Source organism: Arvicola amphibius, chromosome 2 (assembly GCF_903992535.2).
Source record: "Arvicola amphibius chromosome 2, mArvAmp1.2, whole genome shotgun sequence".
Classification (NCBI taxonomy): domain Eukaryota; kingdom Metazoa; phylum Chordata; class Mammalia; order Rodentia; family Cricetidae; genus Arvicola; species Arvicola amphibius.
This window is the reverse complement of record NC_052048.2, coordinates 55,025,538-55,051,330: the sequence shown is the minus strand read 5'-3', so window position 1 is coordinate 55,051,330 and position 25,793 is coordinate 55,025,538. Positions and strand designations below refer to the sequence as shown.

Genomic DNA, 25,793 nt, shown 5'->3' with positions numbered 1-25,793 from the left:
AGACTGATCTCAAGCGTGGCATCCTCCCGTTCAGTCTCACAACACTGGACCCACAGGCATGCAGCCCCTACCTCATACTTGAGTCTCACTGATTTCCTCTTCCCCCGCCACCGCCAGGAAGCATTCTGCTTCTCAAGAGCAGGTGACTGAGCAGGGCCCCTTCAGATAGTCTGCTGCAAAGTCTACTCATTACTGACCTTAATTTCTACCAAGTCTGTTTTGCCACATACCATGGACGGCAAAGGCCACGGTGTTACCATTTCCATCACCCAGTGCTCTGGCAAAATGTCTAGATACCCCAAACTCCGGCACTTGCGGGTTCCATGGCTGTAAATGTTCCATCAAGCATTCAGGCAACTTACATAGCGACACGTGATCTACGTGCAACGTGGTCACATGATCTACACATAACATACCTATGTAAGACCCTGTGGGCATGCGCTAGGCAGTCTTTAAAAGCTAAAAGCTAAACATGCCCACTCCACGTTCTCTTTCCAAGCCAGGCAGCTTACCCAGGTCTGGGCACGTGTCTTTCTTTCTCTTCCAATAATCTCTCTTTCCCTCCCTCCCTCCGTCCTCCCATCCCCCTCCCTCCTTCTCTCCCTCCCCCTCCTTCCTCCCTCCCTCCCTCCATCCTTTCCTCGTTGGGTTTAAAGGGGAGTGCCACCACTGCCCAGCTCTCTCCCAATAAACTCTTAAAGTGGGTTCCATTGTGTGTCTCGTGATCCGTTCTCATGCTCGGTAATGTCACAGAATTTTGCTTCTTGTACCTTACTCCTCAGCTTAAAGAGGAAACAATGGTTAGGTGATCAACTAACTGGAGCAGCTCCTCTGTTTGCAGATGAGGGGGAGATTTGAAAAGATGGCAGTGGCAGAGACAAGATTTAAGCCGATGCATGGACAGTGTTCTTCCCACAGCCATGTGTGCTCTCTTGGCATGCAAGCCTGCAGACCACACACGGCATTGTCTGTTACAGGAAGCGTTGCAGTCATGAGAAGCATACAGATGCGACGGCGTCCGCCAGTCTAACCGAGGTCTGTGCTACAGATTGAGAACAGCATGGTCTCTACTGCCCAGTGCCTCTTTTTAGACTTTAGTTTGTTGTTTGCTGTCCTTTAAGAAGACCACAGGTTGTCTGGAAAGATCAGTTTAGTTGTGGCAGACGATTCTTCCATTCCTTCTTTAACAGATCCGTCAGTTAGTCAATAAACATGTAGTAAGAGTCAGTTCTATTCCAGACCTTGAAGCAGGCGTAATACATCATACTGTCCTTTGGGAACTTCTGACTAGCGGTAGCTATTCCTGTTCCTTTACCTGATGGCACGAAAGGGAGGACTAAACGTGAGATGGGGGTGGCTAGTGGTGACATTCAGAAACCCGAGTGCTACTTGTGGGAATTAGGATGGCCACATTAGAGACTTTGAGAAGGACTCCCAAGGTGCGTTCCACTGGAATGTCCTGGGATGGTTTGTGTTAAACCCACACTGGCCAATCCAGAAGCCATGGACCAAGTGTAGCTATTGAATGGGACTGAGTGGTGTGGCGGAGACAGCTCAGAAAACACACACACCAGAACTGTTCATTCTTTTTGTATATGTGCATATGTGATTGCACATGTATGTATACATGTGTGTAGGTCAGAGGTCAATGTCAAGTGTCCTTCATTGTTCATATTCCTTCTTTTTATGGTTTGGTTTGTTATTTTGTTTTGTTTCTTGAGACGGTCTCTCGTTGAACCTGAAATTCACCAGTTTGGCTAATCTAGCTGATTGGAGGGCTCCAAGTTGCTGCCTCCCTTCCACCTCCTTTCATGTGCATACCCTCCTCCCACCCCTGTACAGGGATTATAGACAGGCATTGCCCTACATGGCTTTTTTACACAGGTTCTGAGGATTTAGGTCCTGAAGCTTGCATGGCCGGCACTCTGTTGACTGAACCATCCCATCCAGCCTCTGCCTTGTTCATTCTGTTGTTTACGTTTAATCCCTCTCGCTTCTTCTATCCTCTGGCTTCTAAATGTAGTTAATCTAATATCTGAATTATATCTGCCTGTAAGTTAATTTTCTCTGATTTATTGCTAGTATCAACATTAAGAAAATGCAAGCCAAAGAATTTTTAGAGGTGGAACCACAAAGCAAAACTATATGTATTTTATTATTATATTATTTAGATATAAACATATGAGCCACAAACAAACATATATGTATATGTAAAGGTTTATATTTTTATTTTTGATTATGCATGTATGTGTGGTTTGTGCAAAGATGAGTGTAAGAGCCTACTGACCGCAGAAGAAGGAGTCAGATCCCCTAGAGCTGGACAGTTGTAATCCATCTAATACGGGTGTTAGGAACCAAACTCTGGTCTTCTGCAAGAGCGGTATGTGGTCCTAAGCACGGAACCATCTCTCCATTTCTGTAAACAATATATTTTAAAACAAGCTGAGTAAGGTTACCAGAATAGGAAGCTTAAGGAGTGGGAGATAATTAGTTGGATGGTGTTATTTTAATCCCGTGTCTGGGTGAGCCAAGCAAACACATTTTCTTCCATTTGAGGAATGTACTGAACACTTACCTTCCTCCCCTTTGAGGAAACATAGCGAATACACTCCCGTATCACCCTGTATAAATGGCTGCTTTAATACCCCTTTCTGATCTTATCCTTGAACACACAATTAACGGACTTTTGCTATGATCTCAGCTGCAAGGAGAATTATTGTTAGTCATTTGTATGTTGCCTCAACCCTGGCTCACTAACATTGCTTGGTACTAATATTCTGGAATGATTTAGAACTGATTTGTCTGAACAATGGTTCTATGGAACTTCAGTCCAGTCTCCCCGCCCTGCTGTGGAACTTTTTAATAAACTATGGAAGTTCACCATGTCACCTCCCTCAGTAACATCAAAAGATAATTTTTATCTTATATGCATGAGGTTGTTGCCTGCATGTATGTGAGTGCATCACATGCATGCCTGTTACCCACAGGGGCCAGAAGAGGATATTACGCTCCCTAAAATTGAAGTAGGTGTTGGGAACTGAACCTATGTCCTCTGGAAAAGCAGTAAGTGTATTTAACCACTGAGCCATCTCTCAAGCCTGTCTCCATGGCATTTTGATGCCCAAAGACATCGGCAGTACAGGCCCAGTTCCTCCAGCCAACACTTTCTTGGCTGGTTCTTTTGTTAAATAGGCTTTCAGTGTTGGGAAATAGCCGTGAGATTTTCTTGGATGATAACATGGACCGTATATTAAGTCTGTTACTTTGGACTCTAGCCATCATTTCAGTGAGAATGTGCCCTTTGGGCATGGCACCACAATAAGCTTAATACATGGGTCAAATGCACAACGGTTGAACTTAACAAGGACTTATGAAAGAACTGTGCCTCACCAATGTCACCTAAAAGTAGCTTATATGTGTTTTTTTTATTTTAAAGCTTGCACCGTGGAATCTTAGAGAATATTAAATACAGGTATATGAAACAAAGATAATCACACTGATATCCATCGTCCTTCCAGTTCAGTTTTCAATCGCCTATTGCATCGAATATTTGCAAATCTGTTGAAGATTGAAATAGGATTTGAGATTTGCAAATGAGTTACAACTGGTTTGGCTTCCTGATAGTGGAACAATCTGCAACGATTTGAGGAAAGCGTGGGTTTATTTATAAGCACTGGTCCTAAAATCTGCTCGAGATAAACTGCGAAGAAGAGCTAACTCCAGGCAGTGCCGCTGGCTTGCTTCTATTTCTGCATCCAGCAGACTTTATACCAAGGAAATCTCAGCTCACTTCACATGTGCTTGGGTGTGCTTTGGAAGGGCACCCAAGAAATTATGAACATGCAGTTATTTGAAGGACCTAGAGTTGTTTTTATTTTGGAATCTATTTGCACGGTGATTTTCTTTTTCAAACAAGGAGCACATTTTAATTTGTATAGTAAAACTGCTTTTAAAGAACAATAAATAAAATGCCAGCCCTTTAGAATCAGCACAAGTTTAAGGCGACCCTACTGTATAGAGTGAGCTGTGGACTGCCAGGGCTACGTGGGGAGATGTTCTCGAAAGACAAATGCACAAAATCACTCACCGAAAACAAGTAGACAACAAGAAAAGATAAAATGAATGTCATCTTTGGGTCCACTGCTCAGATTATTTAAATACTGTTTTGGAGTGAACTCTTCTAGATTTTTCTTTTACTTGTATATTGTCATAAGATATAATGCCGTATAGCCACTTCGTGATTTTTTTTCTCTCAAACAAAAATATCATACAAATAAACAAGTTTTCATCATTTTAATGTGTTTGGATAAATTTTATTAACCACAAATGCATAGAGGAAACTAAATCCACCCACCTTTACTAAACTAAGCTAATACAAGGCACCTCTCTCAAGTGCCCGTGTTTTGCAGCATCCTCATCCGTGGTTAGAGGCTGGCCGGCACTCACCCTTACTAAATAGTGGTTTCTAACTTCCTAACGATGGGTCTTCGAGCCAACTCAGCCCAAACCGAGCCATTCCTGAAATTCCATACACAATTGCCACTTCCAGTGCATGGATGTTTAGGATGTTTCAGACACTGAACTGCTATAAATAGTGTTGAAATGAATGAACATTTTCAAAGGCCAAATCTATATATACATCCCAATTCTACTATTTTCTCACCACAAGAGCCCGGAAATACAAACTAGGAGTAGAAGGACGGAAGTGATTTATGGTAAAATTCCTTGTGAAGAAAGAGTACGCCAAGGCCGAGGAGATGGCTCAGTGGGTAAAGCACTTGCTGCCCAATCATGAGGACCTGAGTTCGGGTCCCCAGAATCCAGGTTCTCTACAGATGGTGGCACACATCTGTAATTCCTGAGCTTCTACAGTGAGAGGGGAAGCAAAGACAGGAGAATCCTTAGGTGCTCACTAGCCAGCAAAGCCTAGTATACATGGGTCCTAGTGTGTCCTCTGCTGCGGTGATAAAACGCTGACCAAAAGCTACGTGGGAGAGAAAAGGATTTATTTGACTCACACATCCACGTCACTGAGGGAAGTCAGGGCAGGACCTCAAGCAGGAGCAGAGGCAGGGACCATGGAGGAGCCATAAGACAGCAATAAGCTTGCTGTCTTATTCTAGCCAGGGCCTGCATGGGATGACACCAGTCACTGTGTGCTGTGCCCCCTCCTGTCAATCAAGGTGAAACAGTGGGAATACATTCTGCCCTCTGACGTCTGTGTGTGTGTGTGTGTGTCTGTGTGTGCATGTGTACGTGTATAAGTGCCTTGCACTTGTGTGATTAGTAGGACAACACTGAGGGTTGAGATCCGGCTCCATGTTAGAGTACTTGACCAGCATGTACAAGGCCCCGAGTTCAATCCCTGGTGCATTAGATTTCCCAGTGAAGTCAACAAATTTGTCCTGCCAGGTGGTGGTGGCGCATACCTTTAATCCCAGCACTCAGGAGGCAGAGGCAGGTGAATCTCTGTGAGTTCGAGGCCAGCATGGTCTACAAAGTGAGTTCCAAGACAGCCAGGATTGTTTTGCAGAGAAACATGGACGGGCTCACTGTGAGCCTTGTCAGTTTGGTTGCTCACCTTCCTGGACTTAGGGGGAGTTGGGAGGACCTTGGACTTAACATAGTGAAGGGAACCCTGATGGCTCTTTGGCTTGGAGAGGGGCGGAGTGGGGGTATGGGTGGAAGGGAGGGGAGTGAAGGGGGAGGAGGAGGGGAGGAGATGGAAATTTTTAATAAAAAAATGAGAAAAAAGAAAAACCAAAAATAAATAAATAAATAAATAAATAAACAACAACAACAACAAAAAGACAAAAGGGAAGAACAGAAAAAAAAAATCCAAGAAAGAAAAAGACCAAGTAGAGTGTCACTTAGTATGTGTCTGATTTGAAAGTGGTACTGTACAAAAAAAAGTCACTACCTCATGTGTATTTACCACAGGATAAAGTGTCAAGAGGAAATATGAGCAGAGCCAATGGTAGAATTCCTTTCTCGGAATGGGGAATCCCACGCTCCCCAGCTTTCTTCAGCAGTTAATGGGACTGTTTATGTTTTGTGTTATCCAGAATTCCTTGAGCCACAAAGTCCAAAACCAGACTCAAACTTAAGTAAAAATCATAGTGTATTGACCCCAAAATCCAGGAAGTTTCAGAGAGGATGCTAAGAGTCAGGTCAGGCTGGATCAGAGGCCCAAACAGTCCCACTAGAACTCTTTTTCTGCCTCAGCCCTGCCTATAATCCTAGTCCTACAGCAAGACAGTTTTGTTCCTTTCAGTAAAGACCAGAAAACAAACCCCAAATACATTTAAGAATCATCCTTGGCTATCTAGTGAATTCAAGCCTGAGCTTCAAGGCAACCAGGGCTGTGTGGGTCCTTGTTTCAAAAATGCAAAAACAAACAGAAAGCACAAAACAAAAGGAGGTAAGAACCCTAACCTTGACTGTCACTCACTCGATATCTGTTGATTGCATAGCTGCCAGTTAATTCTTACTTATATGTTACTTACATATATGTTATCTTCAAACTTCCACATTTTTTCCAGTATCTCTCCTGGAAGTCCCAGGAATAGTTGGGTTAAGGTTGGGATGGTCTGAGTAAGTCTCTCAGGTCAAAAAGGGGACTGTACAGGACTGATCGTGCACCCTCCCCTAGACTTAGCTCACACAAAGCATGTGACCAAAGGAAGAGAGGGGGGATGCTGACAGGAGTACAAAGGAGGTGGGAATGGGGAAGTAAAGGAGGTTTTGAGCTACTGATGGGACAGAAGGGGATTTCCTTACTCCATGAAGGGTACAGAAGGTTAGTCAGGTTTGCCTAGGCATTATAGCTAGTTATCACAGCTTTGGGGAGACAGCCAGAAAAGCCTGTCTAGGAGCAGCCAGGCTGGCTGGGTGCTGAGCCGAGGGCAGTTCAGGAAAGTGTCTCAGTAAACTCCCTCAGCGAGCAGAATGTTGCTTGTCCCAGAAATTTTCTGGGGCTGAAGAGGTGGCTCAGTGGTTAAGAACACGTCCTGTTTCTACAGAGGACCTGAGTTCTGTTGACAGCACCCATATCACAGTTGACAACCATGCTCAACCCTACTTCCAAAACATCTGGTATCTCTTCTGAGCTCTACAAACACTAGATACTTTCCTGGACCATGTACACACATGCAGGCAGAGCATTCGTGCATATACGGTTTTAAAAATCAGTCTTAAAAAAATAAGAAGATATTTTATGTGCTTTTGGTCCCCTCAGAGAATTGACCACAGCAAACTTCTTGCTAACTCCATCTGCCATTCCGATCCAAACACAGTTGTAGTGTTTTTCAAAACATTCCACAGCCGGGGTTGGTTAACCCCAGTATTAGAAGGTGGAGGCAGGAGAATCAGGAATTCAAGATCATCTCCTGCTATATGGTAGCAAGTTCTGGATCAACCTGGGCTACATACATCCCGTCTCAATCAACGACAAAAGAAACTGTGCTATATTCTATGAAGAAAAAGTAGTTTATGGAAGAGGAAATTGGATGGATGCATTAATTGGTCCATGGATTGCCGGACCATCAGTTTCTTCCCTACAACCCCCCTTGGACATCACATACTGTGCCGGCTGTCTGAGAGAACAGATATTAGAGACTTACACTCCCAATCTGCTTATTACGCTTGTGGTCTCTTATTTATGTCTTGACAGACTAAAGATAAAGAGACTAGGAAAACATAGGTTATTGTTGGCAAAATCCAACTCATCGTTTGTATCCGTCAATAAAGTTCCACGGAAGCAGTGCACACAGACCACAGATGTCTCCTCTTCTCTATGCCTCCAATGGTGGTACTGAGTTGTTGCAAGGCAAAGCCTCTTTTTTGTTTTTTGGGGTCTTTTTTGTCTTTTTTTCTTCCCCAAGGCAAAGATAATTGCTATCTGGACCTTTCATGAAAGCTTGCCGATTTCCCAGCACGTATTCCAGAACACGTGGGTGGTGATGATAGGCGGGAATGTATCCCAAAAGGAGACAAATGAAGGCGGAGACACAGGGATCCATGGGCATTAGATAAGTAAGGCAGAGGAGTCAGGGAAGCCAAGACAGCGGCCTCCTTGTGCCCATGAAGGGAACGAAGAGCGTGAAGAGCTGGTACTACTTCAGGCCATGCGGGGCCACTTAGTAGTGAGGCCAGAGTCACTCAGCTTCCTAGGGAATGCTCAGGATCCTCCCACAAGACTGGAGGATCCCCCAACATTCCACATGGGCAAGGATGTTCCGGTTTGCTTCTTTTCAAGTTGACTCTGCAGGGAAGTGCTAGACAACTCTAACTAGAAGCACTTTCTTTTCCTTTAATTCTCCCCTCCTCCTCTTCTGAAAATATTTAGTCTCTTGGAAGCAGGCCAGTATAAACATCCAGAATGATGGAGCATAGCCCTGGTGGCCTGGGGTTACCCATGTGACCTCACGGCTCCTCTATGCTGCAGTGGCCTGGCAGTGGGAGAAGGAAGCCACTCATAGGAGACTGATAGAATGATTGACAGATCCCCTCCATTTCTTTACATGTAACCTCCTGCACTCAATTGGTCTATGATTTTGTGGCACAGGCTGTCTGGGTTCCTGAGGTAGGGATGTCTGCTTCTAGAGCCCAGTGTGGAATCTGGGGAAGGGGGAGCTTAGGAGGCGATCTTTCTACTTGGCACTTACAGCCCCTTCAGTCACCAGACAGAAATTTGAGCGGCGGTAATTGGATAAACAGTTTAATTTATTAGTAACAGAAGAACTGAGTCCAGTGCAAATCTTATTGCCCTTTTCTCAAAGTGACTTTCCTTTGTACGCATTCTGATATAGTCCAGTCACTGGGGATGTAGTAGAATAGAAAGGATTGATTTTGCCAGGCAAGAAGGCCAGGTTGTGAGAAGAAATTTTAATAATCATGTTGCGAAAAGCACACAGAAAAGTCTCAAGCCCTCAGACCTAGGGAGGAGGGCAGCGAAGAGGAAGGCAAAGAGAAGAAAGTACTTTGTATTTATTTGAGGGTGCAATATGCTTTTATGAAATGTTTACTAGGTCTCCTGTATTTTCAAGTTAGGATTAGAAAATTCTTAAATGTATTTGGGGTTTGTTTTCTGGTCTTTATTGAAAGGAACAAACTGTCTTGCTGCAGGAGTATTTTTGGTCCCTTTACTCATAAAATTACCGACCTGAAAAATTGCTAAAACTCCTTCCAAACTTAAAATTCATGAAAATCACTTCTTGGGGACTTTCAATTTCCTCATCTTCCTAGATAGAAATCTTACGAACAGAAGCATTGGAGCCCACGCAGGTCTTTACAGCAAAGCTCCACTTGGTGCACATAGGTAGGCGATACCTTTTTTCTCCCATTCCTCCCTTCCTGTTTTCATAGGCATCCCTTCTACCTGTGTAGTTCTGATAAACCCTGAAAAATGTTCAATGATAACTAAGCTCTTGGTCAGTGTGCATTTGAACCCTGTCCCAAAGAAGGAAGACAGCCTTAATTCCAAGAAATGGGTATAAAGAGGAATGAGGGAAGCAGACATATTTCCCCCTAGTCACATCTTTCAGATGGGTACAAACTGGTAGACAAAGTCAAACACCGATATACATTAAACCTGTGTTCACAGCTCTGGTGGAAGAATTGGTAGCCTGGAAGTGGGGAGCAGTAAGGAATTCCTCAACATTTCCCTGTGATGTTCTCTCTGACTTTGGCAAGCAAGGGAAAGAATAGCTATACAGAGGAAAGCCCCTCGGAGATGACTGTGACACGTTTTCCAGCACCTCTTGCCATCCTGAGTAGACTTCGTGTGATAAACTGGTGCTTCCTGCACCATTCAGAAGATGAAAGTATAGAAACAACTCAAGGACGAACAAACCCTCCCGGGAAACCACGCATATGTGAGCTGGCTTTGGTGGTGGATTGAGCCACAGTCTCTGCCCTTCCCTTCTCTGCCTTCTGGTTTTCTTATAGGCTGTCTACATCCTTTCACAATTCACTTTTTGAAACCTAATCCCCGAGGTGACAGTATAAGAATTGGGGTCTCTTAGGAAGCCGGTCTCTTAGGATGCTGCAGGCCCTTTGGTACTTCTGCCATGCAGGGACACATGCAAGGTACTACCTGTGAGGAACTAGTGCTCTTCAGACACCAACCCTGCTGACACTTTGATCCCAAGTTCCCAGTATCCATAGCTGTCAACAACAGCTTTCTGGCATTTATGAATTGCCAAGTTTGTGATATCTTTGTTGTACTTGTCCAGCCTTCCTTCTTTCGGTATTTTTCTCTACTTCATAGAGATCGCAGGTGTCTTGAAAAAGGGACCTAGCCATAACTTGTATGGAATCTTGAAATAATGGTTCACTTGTTGACCAGGCCCCAGATCTGAGAGCTGAGATGAAGTGGGCAGTATTGAGTGTAAATGGAGACCGCACTTTAGTTTTCTGGCTGCTTAGACCTGAATAATCACACAGAAACTGTATTAATTACAACACTCTTTGGCTGAGGACTCAGGCTTATTCCTATCTAGCTCTTACATCTTACATTAACCCATTTCTATTAACCTATGTATCACCATGAGCCTGTGGCTTACCAGTAAGTTTCCAACATCTTTCTCCTTCGGAAGCTACATGGCATCTGCCTGGTTCCACTTTCTCCTTCCATTCAGTTTAGTTTTTCAACCTAGCTATATTCTGCCCTGCCATAGGCCAAAGAAGCATCTTTAGTAACCAATGGTAAGAAAACATATGCATAGTGTCAGAGGGAATCCCACATCAATTGAGCTATATCTCCCACATGTGATCTGGGTGAACCTTGAACCAGTGGTTTCCCTCTCTGTCTTTTGTCATCTGCAACATCACGAGAGCAATGGTTCCTAGCTTCACGGTGCTGTTCAGATGATTCAGTCAGATAACCCCCTGGGATGGGCTCAGCCTCATCATGCCTCAGTATTAGAATTCTGTCTATAACTCATTTATCTTGCCCACATAGCAGTAACACTTAGTGTTACAATTGAGGCAAATAAGAGGCACATCATAGCAGACAGAGGCAAAAATGAATAATTCGTAGGACGAGATTGGAAAAGTAACAGAGAAGTAGATTGTGAATTGAATTTTAATTCAAAAAATGTTTGCGAAATGGAAGCCATGTACTACAGGCATAATGACAGCGGGTAAGGGATAATTGGGGATGCACATATGACGGATACTCACACAGACAGAGCTCCTAGGAAGAGAGTGAAGAAAAGATGTTAAAGTAGAAGAAAAATAAATAAAGCTAGGACGTCGCAGGCATAAGAGTAGGCATGTAAATGACATGAAAATTGGCATTCAAACTTTTGCTTTCAAAGTCATGTTGTAGGTGTGTGTGTCATCTAGCTCATTCATGTCTAGTGGAATGCTACTCCGTGCGCATGCCCAGTACTGCTCCCTTGTAAGATGAGTTCACATTCTCTTTTTAAAATCTCTCTCTCTCTCTCTCTCTCTCTCTCTCTCTCTCTCTCTCTCTCTCTCTCTCTCTCTCTCTCTCTCTCTCTCTCTCTCTCTCTCTCTCTCTCTCTCTCTCTCTCTCGTGTGTGTGTGTGAGAGAGAGAGAGAGGGGGGGAGGCATGCCTGATCCTGCCACTGTGTGTTTGAGGTCAGCGGAGGACATCATTGGGTGTCAGTCCTTGCCTTCCTCCTGGTTTGAGATTGTGTCTGTTTGTTTGCTGCTGGATTTCTCAAGCTAGCAAGCAAGCTGTTCTTAGGAAGAACAGCTGCCTCCCATGTCATTGTGCTAGGATTACAGATGCACCCAGTTTTAAGAGGGTTCTGGGTGATGGAACCTAAGTCTTCACATTTGTACAGCAAGCAATTTACCCACCGAGTCACCCATTTCCCTAACCCCCTGAATCTCTCTTTCCCAAGAATCACTGTATTGTCTGCATGCGCTATAAACTGTTTTCATTGTTTAGTTTGGATATGTATGCTGGTTAGATTTCACTTGTAGCTTGTGTGGACGCAGCACTTCTTCAGCGCAACTCAACCAAAGAACCTCAGATGACATTTGCCTATACCACCAACCAGCCCTGTGCTTACAAACACAGATGTACGGAGATGATGAAACCAAGAACTATTTATCTCTGCTTCCCAGCACATGACTGCTATATGATTCTGATGGAGACCAAACAGAGAGATTTCAACAAGACACCAGAAGGTGCAGCTGTGTTTCCAAGCACCACACAGAGTTTAAATAATTCAGAGTTTATGTTAAGTATCTCTTAGTATTAAGGAGGTAAGAATAAACTGTTTACTGGTGATGCCTGTGTCTGCAGATAGGAAAAACTCTTTTTAGCAACTTAGGTTTTATGCTAGCAGAGCAAGCAATCATAGCCAACATCCCTGGGGGGCTGTGATCTGCTCATCTTCCTAAGGGGAGGGGAACATGTGATCAGCAGAAGTTAGACAGTTCAGAAACAGGAGGAGGGTATTGCTTCCACTAGAGAGGCTGGATTCTTAGTTCCCAGTACACAAACATTAATGATAGTTGTTTTTGATTTTCTTAACTGGAAGATAGATGAAGTTTGCTCTTTTGAGATGATCATTTGGTACCACTGATATTCCTTGACTTTACATGAAAGCTTACAGAAGGGCAGATGATGTAAGTGACCCTGGGACCCATGAGGGCCACATGCTAATACTGAAGGCATTGGTTGGAATTTCCAGTTTCTAATCTGGCAGCAAAGCTGGGCTGTCCAAGGCTGGCCATACTGGTTGAGGAATGGTCTACTTCATGGATTCTTTTCATGTTTCAAAAGGGACGCTGTTGTGATCTTCTTTGAACTTCGCGCTCCAGACTTGGGTGAGCCACTAACAGAGTTATGGCTAAGAAACCACTCCCGGGTTTTTAGATTTTAGTTTTCCACTTTTGACTGAGTAAGATAGAGGCCCTAGAATATATGCCAGGTCTCTTAGTCTATGGGTGACATTTATACATAAACGAAAGCTGCCATGAACCTGTGGGATTCTTCTTGCCTGCAAACGGCAGGAAAATGCTAGAAGATTTGACTGTGGCCTGGCCCTAGTTCTATGGACCATGCCAGGACCAGCAGGGCTGAATGTGTTCATTTTTGTCCCAGGACAAGGATGGTCAGGAAGTTGTGTGAGGCAGCTGGTGGGGTGGGGGTGGGGTGGGGGCTGGAAGTGCATAAAACAGGGCATGCAGTAAGCATAGCCTTAAGAAAGAACGAACAAAAGGCAGTCTATATTTTGCCAAATATGGCTTTCAGGAAAAGATCTCCGCTGACCTGCAACAAGTTACAACAGAGGTGAGATGGCAAAGATACAGGCGTGCTTTGGGTTTCAAAGCCAGCGAGCTCGGAACATCCGATCTTACTGTTGAATTCAGAAAGGAAAAAGAAACCCACCTCTCCAGAATCAGGATAGCTCAAAAGCAGAGTGAAGATGGTATCAGCACTGCATTGAAACAGCGCGGAAATCCGAGTGAAACACATGTGTATATGGATGGACACGTTTCTTTTTAAAACCCACAATCAAATCTTCATTCGGCTGCTGATGCGCTGTGTGGCTTGGGCCAAGATGCATAGTCTCTCTTAGCGTCAGTTTTCACATTGGTAACAGTGTCAGCCTCATAGGGCCATTGTGATGTTCCCACCAAACGCTGCCTGTACCTTGCCTGCTGCACACTAGGTGCCCATCATTAAGCAATAGCTTCCCAATCACATTTAGCATTTTAGTCTTATGGGGGCAAAATAGGTTTATATTCCTGGGGACAGCAGTAAGATGGAATATTAATGTTCACTACTGACAAAAAATTGGGAGTCCCTGTGCCAAAGCAATTCAAGTAGAAAGGTCACTTAGTTTCAGGTGACTAGATTTCTCTGCCACCTGTGAGCTAGATACCCCCTCTTTTGTTCTGTGCCTCATTTCCCCTGGCATTATACAAGCAAACTGTTATGATTGATAAGATCTCATTAAATCTGGACATTCGAGTTCTTTTCTGAGAAGTCTTCCACACCATTTCACAAGTTTGGAACATTAGTACATTTACAAATTAAAACAGTGGCCGGGCGGTGGTGACGCACGCCTTTAATCCCAGCACTCGGGAGGCAGAGGCAGGCAGATCTCTGTGAGTTCGAGACCAGCCTGGTCTACAAGAGCTAGCTCCAGGATAGGCTCTAAAAAAGCTGCAGAGAAACCGTCTCGAAAAACCAAAAAAAAAAAAAAAAGAACAAATTAAAACAGTGACTGCATCTATACATGGAAAACTGTCCCACAGCCCCACCTTAAGGAACATCCACCATCACGTAAGCGAAAGGATAAGGAAATCACTGAATGAAGCCATGCTCCTGGCTTCCTTTGTCTGTGTGTGCTTTTACATCAGCCAGAGCCTCTCTGGCCCCTTTTATAATGAAAGAAAAATTATTTCTGTCTTCTCCTGACTGTGATAGGGAACACATTAATAAAGACTCTTTTTTTTTGGCCCCCGCCAGACTTTGAACTTGTCCTGAGGCAGATTGTATGTGACTCCAAAGCACAAGTATTCATATAAAAATGAAGTATGGAAATTCCTGTTTATATATGATCCACTTATGGGTTTGGTGCCTAACCTCAACCGTATTACAATAGAGCTATGTTTCCAGGAAAGGGAAAAGAAAACCCAGACTTGATCGCTTTCAAACTGAGCTTGCTTTTTCTTGGTGTAAACTGTATGGTCTCCTCCAAGGTTAAAAACATGACCTAAAAGGACACGGTGCTGATGTAACACCCTGGGCAAAAATGGATCCCATGGGAGTAGGTGTCTATTTGTCACTCACAGAGTCTGGGAAGCTTGAGGATTAAGAAGTGGCAGGTAGAAAAACTAAAGCTACAAAAGAAAAGACAGAGACGCAGGATAGTGTTGGGAAGGCAACCCAGTGAATACTGAGTCTTCCCATGTTTACTTCTCATAGTCTTTATATACACCCATCCAAAGAAGAGGGGGCAGACAAAAGACTTCCTTACCACGGTTCAAGGAACAAACAAAGCAATCACCTTTCTGATACCCAAAGCATCAAGTAACCACACCCTAGGTCCAAACATCCTGTAACCACACCTTGGGTCAAACCACCTGTCATGTAGCCTTGAAGGAGCAAGAATAGGCCTGAACTCTCTGACCTTTGGTCAAGGTGGAACGAATTCCCATCCGTGGGCTCCCACAAGCTACAGTAGCTTACATAGCATCATGCATGGCATGATAACTGGAAGGGCACAATGTTGGCACTCAGATCTTGCTGCTGACCCACAGCTCTCTAATTGGACTTAAGGCCTAATGAACAAGAGGGCTGGTCCTGAAAGTCTTGCTAACTACTTGAGCCTAGTGAGGCTATGGATCTTGGAAGAGAACCTATATTTTACTAAGCCAGCATTATGAGTAACTGTATTAAAGCATTTCTCCTTATACCCAGAGATGCCCTTATTCCCAGTTGCTCTCACCCCTCATTAAAGAAACTTCTTTTTGCAACAGATGAAAATTCTTACAGAAAGTAACTGGTCAAAATGCAGAGACCAGATGGTCATGTGGTGCTGATCAACGCACAACACTAAGGCAGAGGGAACATTGTAGATGATGGGTCAGGAGAGATTGTAAAAGCCAGAGAAACAGGATGTCTGCTATGAGACTGTGTCTCCTAGAAATGGCAGGGAAGCTGCATCCATGAAGTCTCAACAACATGGCTCCCGAAACAAGAGCTGAACAGGAGGGACACCAACTGACTACTGACTTGGAAGCAGGAAGTCTCACAGGCCTCAACCATGGACAACTAAGGAATACAGAGAGCAGGAAAAATAGTCTTCCCCAGGGGATATTCAATTGGTTATCTACTTTCAAGTAGTCAGCCATGAAATAATTTATATAGAACTAATACTATATGGACTGAACAGATTGTATTTACATAATTAGAAACACCATTAGGTTTTTAATTTGTACCATTAGGTACATGTCTATTCCTAATGTTACATATGTATTCCTAATTTTATATATGTATATGTACACACACACACACACACACACACACACACACACATATATTTATGATGATTAAAGAGTCCAGAGGACATGAATTTGAGAAAGAGTTGAGGGGGGGGCACAGTAGATGGGAAGGGTTGGAGGGAGTAAAGGGGGAAATTATATAATTATATTTTCATTTCAAAAGATAATTTAAAAAATTAAAAATCCAATTTTGTTATTGTCTACTGGATCATTTATTTATTTTTTTGGGGGGGGATTTTCGAGACAGGGTTTCTCTGTAGCTTTTGGTGCCCGTCCTGGAACTAACTAGTTCTTGTAGACCAGGCTGTCCTCGAACTCACAGAGATCTGCCTGCCTCTGCCTCCAGAGTGCTGGGATTAAAGGCGCGCACCACCACCCAGCTGGATCATTTTTTTAAATATCAAAGATATTAAATTGGTATAAATGGCCTTCTGTTTTTCCAGGCTCAAATTTAGCCAGTTTTTCCTATTTGCATTTGAAAGTGGTGATTACTTCTTCAGGGTGAAGGGTGTGTGTAGCTAGAAACCAAGATGGAGGGAAGCGTTTCTAAAGGCTGTTGACCCACTTGCTCCCCCCCAAAAAAATTGAGTTCAGCAAATAAATTAGATATAACTAATTTTCCCTCCATCAGTTAATTAATCATGGATTCAATGTCTGAGGTGAAACCAAATAGATAAAACTTCAATTTAGCAGGTGAAAACACAACTTCCCAAAATGCTACGGATGCGCACCTCCCTGGAGATGCCCTGGGTATCTCTCCCTCAGCAAATAGGATTCTGTTCTAAATTCAACACTGCTTTGTGTCGTCAGGTTCTTGCTAAATTTCCTATGAGACTAAATTGGCAATTTGTGTATTATTTTCTCTGTTTGCCCATGATTCTCAAAGGACTGTGCGTGTCACGGGGTGATTGCATGCTTGCCCCTGTGCAAGCATTTCCCTTTCTGCTGAGCTTCCTGACCATTCTATGTGCCTTCCACTAGGGAGTCTACTTCTTTCTATTTTAGTCCTACTTTGCCACCCTGTTACCCAGCACATAGTAGGGAGGCACTGAATGCCCTTTGAAATGGAGCCAAATGCTTAAATAGCTCCTGCCACGAAAGCCCAGCTTATGGCAGTATCGGGGTTAATAAGGAATGGATGGGAGAGTAGAAAAGTTAACAGTACCATTTCACGTGCGGATGATCCAGGAGATACACTTCCACTAGTTGGAAGGATTTGAACTTCTCTGAGGAGAAAGGCCAATTAGAATTCTCCACACTAATATTGTTTGGTCACAGATCCCCTTATTTCCTTTAATGTCACATTCCTCTTGGAGTGTTTCATGCCATAAAACACATGGTCCAGGAGCCTGTGGTGAACTGAACATCTTCCAGTCTCCCTTTGCACTGACTTGTCCTGTCCTTTCCAGTTGTTTTGTGGACACACGTCTCCAGCATGAGCTGAAGCATCCCCAGTTATGAAACACTTCTATCCCACAGGCTGCAGAACAGACATTCACCACGGGCCCAGAGAGAGATCCCCTCCTCTGTGTACACTCAGTACAATCGAGCAGCTGCTCTCGGGGTGATCCCAATCGAAACAGCCAATATTTAAAATGATACAAGCCCTTTCCTTGTGAGCCTGAGAAGTTAGAGAAGACCTCATGTGGCCCCTTCTGGATGTTTCATGTCTCCACTCCCACTCGTGGTGGGTCACAAATGCTATTCCTTTTCCAAAGCTGGCCTGGGAAATCACTTGGCTAGGATCCCGATGGCCCGATGCTGCATACTTGGCTGGCGTGGACTTCCTGCCCTGCTGATGATACCGTGCAGCGGGAGCAAAAAATGAGGCTGGGTAATTCAGTCGCCCCAGTCCTGGGCAATTTACAGAGTTCATTGAGAACGTAAAATAAGATGGTTTCCCATCTATCTCCCCCACCCCCATTCATCCACCTACCCTCATATCTGTTATTGCCCAGGTATCACGGGAGCCATCTTTCCCACTGGAGTTAGGCTCGCAGCCCCTGGAGCTGTGCAGTGAGCAGCTCGGGCACAGCAGCACGGATCATCAAAGTCTAACATGGGCTGGCCTTGCATGATGGTTCACAAATAATCATGCCAGCAATTTCACAGCCGGTGTTCATGGAACTTTATTGTGTGTCATTTATTCATGAAGGAATCATGTTCAGAAACCACCTTACAGAAGCTAAACAAACAAAAAATACACCGAGAGAACAGGAGAGTCTGTGGTAAGCGGGGATTATTAGTGCGAGTGTCCTACGGGCGCCTTTTCTCCTAGCAAGGGGGCCCTATTACAGCCTCCTTTCCATGGCTAGGGGAATGATGGAGTGGACAGGGGGTAATAAATACATAGTTAATATTTTGACTTAATTGGCAAATAAAAAGTTTTAAATTACATAGTTGGGACAAGCAAATTTTAATAAGTCTTGCCTAGGAACAGCATGTGAAAATTGGAGGCTTTATTGACTATTAATGGATAACGGGAGAAAAAGTTTTCCACCACAGGGGTAGATATTTCAGAAACTCTGGGAGCTGGTATGGGGTGTTTATCAAAAGACTACAAAACTCTGTAACTGCTCTTGACGAATGAGCTCAGTACTTATGCAATTTTTCCTCTGTAGATGTTCTCTTGGCCCCAGTGAGAGCTACAAATTGTACTTTTGCTTCAGTTTCCTTTATGGAGAATCCGATTCACTGAACAATAACTTAGTATTTTGTTTGCTTTTGTTTGTTTAAATTTTCCTTCTGTGAGATTCTGGTTGGAGTAAGCTGCGCACTGCACAGAATATGTGCACTCCCCGTGATGCCCGTGGAGAACTAGAATGTCTCTGGTCCTACCAGCAAGTAAGCACTGCAAGACCAAACAAGGATAAAAAGGAGGCATTTCTACTGAATCAGAATATAACATTTCTCTTTTCCCCATACCCGGCTATCTGGGAATCTGTATCCAAAATTCATGACCAAATATAGAAAATTAGAACTACCTGAGAGCTGGGAGGGCTTTGGGAACAACTTATGACAATTGCCACATTTATGAGTAGAATATTAAGTCTTAGGTGGAATATACATCAGGATACACAGAAAGTGTGGTTTGATAGACATGTCGGCTTTCAATCTGGTTTATCATCTGTCAGTCGAGTGTGGCTGGTCAGTAGGCTGGCTTGACTAAGAAACCAATTGGTTCCTTCTTCTTACTGTCTTTTTGACTGGATGCTATCACCTGGCAAGAATATTTTAAAGCCATGGCCTAAATCTTATGTGGAATTGTGAAAAGCTATTTTGGGGAATATTTGATTTTAAAATTTATTTTCTCCTTTGAAAAAGAACAGTATCCAATTATAGCACTCTGACTTCTGGCCTGTTGGCATGTGACCCATACCATAGTCCAATCAGAGACCTCGCCTAAGATTTATTTGTCTTGAAGTCCTTCATTCTGATTGAGGTTCCAAATATTAAAAGAACAATGCTAGCTCTTACGAACTCTACTCTGTGAAGAATCATGCAGAAATAGAATGAATTAACCCTCAAGGGTTGAGAACCTAAAGTCAGATATTCGCTTTGCCTCTTCCTGTGTGATCTCATGCTTAATACCTGAGTTTACTCATTTCAAAAAAAGAATGCTGGACCGAATAAGTTAGACATCCAAACTGAGTATATACTAGATCATAAATGGTTTAAGAAGGGGAGAAGGAGATGGGGCTAAGGCTAGAATAGTAGCTCAGTGGTGGCTGGCTTGCTTGGCATTCAAAAAGGTCCTGGGTTTGGCCCCACAGCAACAAAAATTGCTTGCTTACTTAATTAATTTGAAATGACTAAGTAAGGTTCCTATTGTCTTTGTCTCTGTGTATTTTGAATAACTACCTTCCCCTGTATTTTCTTAGTGTAACTTTTGACAACGTAAATCCGTGTGTTCAGAAGGGCCTCTGTGTTTCACGACAGTATATCTTCCCAGTCTCAAAATGTAGTTGTTGGTGCATTAATCCCCAGTGTGATGGTATGAAGATGCATCCTTGAAAAATAGTTAGGTTTGGGGGAGGTTGTAAAGGTGGGACACCACCGTGTGAGCAGTACCCTTAAAGGAAGAGATATTAAGAGCTTGCCTATATTTCTCAGTCCTGACATATGGGGGCATGTAGACAAGGAAGCCATGTGCAAACCAGGAATAAGCTTCACTGGGCATCAGATCTTTCAACACCTGGATCTTTAACTCCCCAGCCTCTAGAACCATGAGAGATCAATGCTTGTTGAATTGCACCTACCTCAGCATTATATTGCTTCCTCCTCCAATAGAAGTCACTTCCAACACCTTTGAAAAGTCAGTGTCCAATGTTCCTTTCTCTCTTTGCTCATCTCTCACCCAGACAACAAAGACCAGGATATTATTAAGTGCACAGTGTAACAAAACCAGCGCAACTACTCAAAGATGGTTTAAGAAAAAAATTACAAAATCAATAAAACCATGAGAATTAATATATGTTTTTCAAGAATAATTTTGAATATTAATGGTTTATTTATGCAATGAAAATATACATGCTAGCAGACTGGGTTAGAAAACAGGATACATCATGCCTCCATTAAACACACCTCTCCACCAAAGGTAGATACCATCGTACAGTAAAAAGATGAAAAAAATGTTATTTCAAGACAATGAAACTAAGAAACAATCAGGTACAGGTAATTTAATAACTGAAAAGTACATTTTAAATAAAAAATAGGAGCCGGGCAGTGGTGGTGCACACTTTTAATCCCAGCCCTCCGGAGGTAGAGGCAGGCAGATCTCAGTGAGTTTAAGGCCAGCCTGGTCTACAAGAGCCAGTTTCAGGACAGGCTCCAAAGCTACAGAGAAACCCTGTCTTAAAAAAACCAAGAATTGGAAGACATAATATTATGGAAAAAATCCTACCAAAAGCAATCTATAGATTCAATGCAATCCCAATCAAAATTCCAATGCCATTCTTCACAGACATAGAAATCATCATCCAAAAACACTTTTTGGAAACACAAAATAAAAATGAAAATAACAAAGATGAAATAATAAAAATAAAATTAATTTTTAACAAAAAAGAAATTAGGAATTACCAGTAACCTGATTTTAGATTATACTACAAAGCCATTGTTAGAGAAACAGCATGTCATTGGCCCCAAACAGACACAGATCAATGGAATAGAATAAAATCGAGAACTCAGATATAAGTCGCAACTACAATTACCTGATATTTGATAAGATACCAAAAATATACAGTAGAGAAAAGACAGCATCTTCAACAAAAGATACTGGAAAGGCTACATTTCAACATATAGAAAAATTACACTAGATCCTATGTCTCACCCAGCACAGAACCTTACTCCAAATGGATTAAAGGCTTCAACTTAAGAGGTAGAAGGGGAAGTGGGGAGTACACTTACCTTCTAATGAAATAAGACCACCAACTGACAAATGGGGCTCATGCAACTTGAAAGTGCCAAGTTAACAAAGAGGCAGCCCCCGGAAAGAGGAAACATCTTTGCCAGCTGTTTTTCTAACAAAAGGTTTGTGTTCAGGTTAAACAAAGGATGAAAACAACTAAACATTAAGAAAACAAATATCGCCGGGCAGTGGTGGCACACGCTTTTAATCCCAGCACTCGGGAGGCAGAGGCAGGCGGATCTCTGAGTTCGAGACCAGCCTGGTCTACAAGAGCTAGTTCCAGGACAGGCTCTAGAAACTACAGGGAAACCCTGTCTCGAAAAACCAAAAAAAAAAAAAAAAAAAAGAAAACAAAAATCATAATTTTATAAAATGGGCTATAGAGCGAAACTGAAAATTCTCAAGAAAAGAAATGAAAATAGCCAGGAAATATTTTTCCAAAGTGTCCAACATCTGTGTTGGTTGTTTTTCAACTTTATGCATCTGACAAGAGGCAACTTCAATTGAGAAAATCCCCCTATCAGCTTGGTCTGTAGGCAAGTCTGCAGGGGCATTTTCCAGACTGATGGTTGATACAGAAAGATTCAATCCAGGTATGTGGTACCAGCCCTGGGAGGTTGTCCTGGAGTGTACAAGAAAACAAACTGAGAAAGCCAGGAGAAGCATTCCTCCATGGTCTCTGCTTCAGTTTCTGCCTCTAGGTTCCTGTCCTGAGTTACTGATTTGACTTCTCTCCATGAACTATGATCCTAGATATGTAACCAAAATTATACTCTTCTCAAGTTTATTTTGTTCAGTGTTTTTTTAAACAATCTTATTTTACATACCAATCCCAGTTCTCTCTCCCTCCGATCCTCCCACTCCTTTTACCTTCTCCACACCCAACCCTCCATCCACTCCTCAGAGAGGGTGAGAGCTCCCATGGGCAGTAAAGAAAGTCTGTCATATAACTTGAGGCAGGACCAAAGTCCTCCCCTCCTTGTATCTAGGCTGAGCTAGGTATCCCTTCATAGGGTATAAGCTCCAAAGAGCAAGATCATGCACTAGGGATAAATACTGGTTACACTTACAAATAATGTTGTTATGAACACAGTTGAACAAATATCCTTGTGGTATGAGTTTGCAACCTTTGGCTATATGCCTAAAAGTGATATTGCTGGGTCTTGAGGTAGATTGATTCCCAATTTTTTGGGAAACTGCCTTACTGATTTCCAAAGTGGTTGTACAAGTTTGCTCTCCCACCAGCAGTGGAGGAGTGTTCCCCTTACTCCACATCTTCTCAGCATAAGCTGTCATCGGTGTTTTTGATCTTAGCCATTCTGACTGGTTTAAGATGGTATCTTAGAGTTGTTTTGATTTGCATTTCCCTGCTGGTTAAAGATGTTGAGCAGTTCCTTGAGTGCCTTTTGGTTATTAGAGATTCCTCTGTTGAGAATTCTCTTTTTAGATTTGTACCTCATTTTTAATTGGATTATTTGATATGTTGATATCTAGTTTCTTGAGTTCTTTGTACGTTTGGGAGATAAACTGAAGTGGATAGTCTGAAGTGAAGTTGGTGAAGATTTTTTTCCCATTCTGTAGATTGCCGTTTTGTCTTGCTGACTGTGACCTTTACCTTACAGAACTTTTTTAGTTTCAGGAGGTCCCATATTTAATTGTTTCTCTCTGTGTCTGTGCTACTGGTATTATATTCAGGAAGTCTTTTCCTGTGCCAATGCATTCAAGGCTACTCCCCGTTTTCTTTTCTATGAGGTTCAGTGTGGCTGGATTTATGTTGAGGGTCTTTGATCCATTTGGACTTGAGTTTTGTGCATGGGGTTAGATATGGATTTATTTGCATTCTTCTACATGTTAACATCAGTTATAACAGCACCATTTATTGAAGATGCTTTCTTTTTTCCATTGTACAATTTTATTTTTTTTTGTCAGAAATCATGTGTTCATAGGTGTGTGGGTTAATTATCAGCATCTTTGACTTGATTCCATTGGTCCACATGTCTGTTTTTCATTAATTTCATATAGCTGTTGGGGGAGGCTGCTTGCACATTTCCTGGCTGCCCAGACTCCCAAAATAATCTCACAGAAATCTGTATAAATTACAATACTTTTTGGCCAATAGTTTAAGTGTATTTATGGCTAACTTATATCTTAAATTAACCTATTTTTATTAATCTGTGTATCACAATGTGGCTGTGGTTTACTGCAAGATTCCAGTGTGTCTGTCTCCTGCACATGGTAACATGGCTTCTCCTTGGCTCCCCCTTCTTTTTCCCAGCATTCAGTTTATTTTTCTCTCCTAGTTCTATTCTGCTAAGCCACTGGCTGAAACAGCTTTATTCATTAATCAATAAAAGCAACACATATCCAGAAGGACTTCCCATACCATATAGTTGTATAGTTGAGATTGAAGTCAGGGATGGTGATACCTCCAAAAATTCCTTTCTTGTTCAGGACTGTTTACGCTATCCTAGGTTTTTTGCTTTTCCATATAAAGTTCAGTATTACTCTTTCAAGGTCTGTGAAGAATTGTGCTTGGATTTTGATTGGGTTTGCATTGAATCTGTAGATTGCTTTTGGTAAGATTGACATTTTTACTAGGTTGATCCTACCTATTAAAGAACATGGCAGATCTTACCATTTTCTTATATCTTCTTAAATTTCTTTCTTTAAAGACTTAAAGTTCTTGTCATACAGGTCTTTCACTTGTTCGGTTAGAGTTACCCTAAGCCATTTTATATTGTTTGTGGCTATTGTGAAGGGTGATATTTCTCTGATTTCTTTCTCAGCCCATTTACCATCTGTGTAAAGGAGGGTTACTAATTTTTTTTTTAGTTAATCTTGTATCCTGCCACATTACTGAAGTTATTTTTGAGCTGTTGGAGTTCTCTAGTAGAATTTGGGGGTCACTAATGTATACTGTCATGTCATCTGCAAATAGTGAAAGTTTGACTTCTTCCTTTCCAGTTTGTATCCCCTTGATTTCCTTTTGTCATCTTATGCTCTAGCTAGAACTTCGAGTACTATATTAAATAGACATGGAGACAGTGGACAGCCTTGTCTTGGTCAGTATTTTTGATAACAGCAGAGGAAAGAAAACTAAGGTAGCATCCTTGGCTATCAGTAAAATGTAAATTAAAATTACATTAAGATTCTATCTCACTCCAGTCAGAATGGCCAAAATAAAGAATCACATAACAACAAATACAAGTTTGAATGTGGCAAAGAGAAAAGTTTGTGCTCTGTTGACTGCCTGAAAAACTAGTACAGCCATTTTGGGAATTAGCCTGGGGGAGTCTTAAAAAAACTAGAAATAGAACTACTATACGATCCAGTTATATCACTGAGGCCACATACCCACATACTTTATATCCTACAAAGAGACACTTGCACATCCATGTTTATATCTGCTCTATTCACAATATCTAAGAACAGAATCAATCTAAATATCATTCAATGAATAAATGAATAAGAAAAATGTACATATTCACAATGGAGCATTACTCAACTATAAAGAAAAATATAATCATGATGTTTGCAGGTAAATGATTGGAAATGAAAAAAAGTTTATACCCAGTGAAGTAACTCAGAACCAGAAAACAAGCTACAGACACCACGTGTTCTCTCATATGCAGACCCAACTTCAAATCTTTTGTTTTGTGTTCAATTTGGAGCACAAGTGGAAGCTAGGAAACTAGAAAGGGAACTTTTTTTTTAAAGAGAAAGACACAGTAAAAGAAAGGAGGTTGTAGATTGAAGGTAAAATGAATTTTGAGAGCAGAATACTAGGCCAGAAAGGCTTAAGCAGGATCACAAGAGTAAATATGAAATTCCCTCCTGTGGAGCCTGTCTCAAATCCAATGAGCGAGTAGGTACTCCATACCCCGCAACAGTCATGCCACTATTGTGCCAGGGGACACATATGAATACCTTGTCAATATTATAGGACACAGAGTCCAGTGCTGGGCAAGATTGCTGATAACCTTTTGTCCTGTAGCAGCATGCATAGCATCTTCCAACACTGTGAAAGCTAGCCAGCAAGGAGTAAGTTTCCATGTGGATTTGGGACTGATTTCTCTGTCTTACCATGTAGCTGTGGTGGATAACCAAGTGCAATGGCAATAGCCTGTGGTGGTTTGGAGACCTCTGGGACCTCCTTGACCAGGAACTTAGATAGAGATATTCCATACCTTGTATTGCAACTTTCATTTAATGACCCATGTCTTTTGGGAGAGACACTGTCCAATACCAGGTTCTACCATAGACCTTATTACCCCCTCTTCCACAAACCGTTGCCTTATTTGAGATAAAATAGAATGCAATATTTGGAAAGTATCCTACTTTGAGTCTCTGTTTCTGGGATAAAACACTGACCAAAACTAACTTGGG

The 25,793-nt window shown here is 42.3% G+C and overlaps 1 long non-coding RNA gene across 1 annotated transcript in view; it reads left to right on the top strand.

The window, feature by feature from the left end:
* Positions 1 to 25,793, top strand: part of LOC119807697 — a 171,846-nt gene that overhangs the window by 65,602 nt on the left and 80,451 nt on the right. The gene's annotated exons all lie outside the window — the stretch shown is intronic.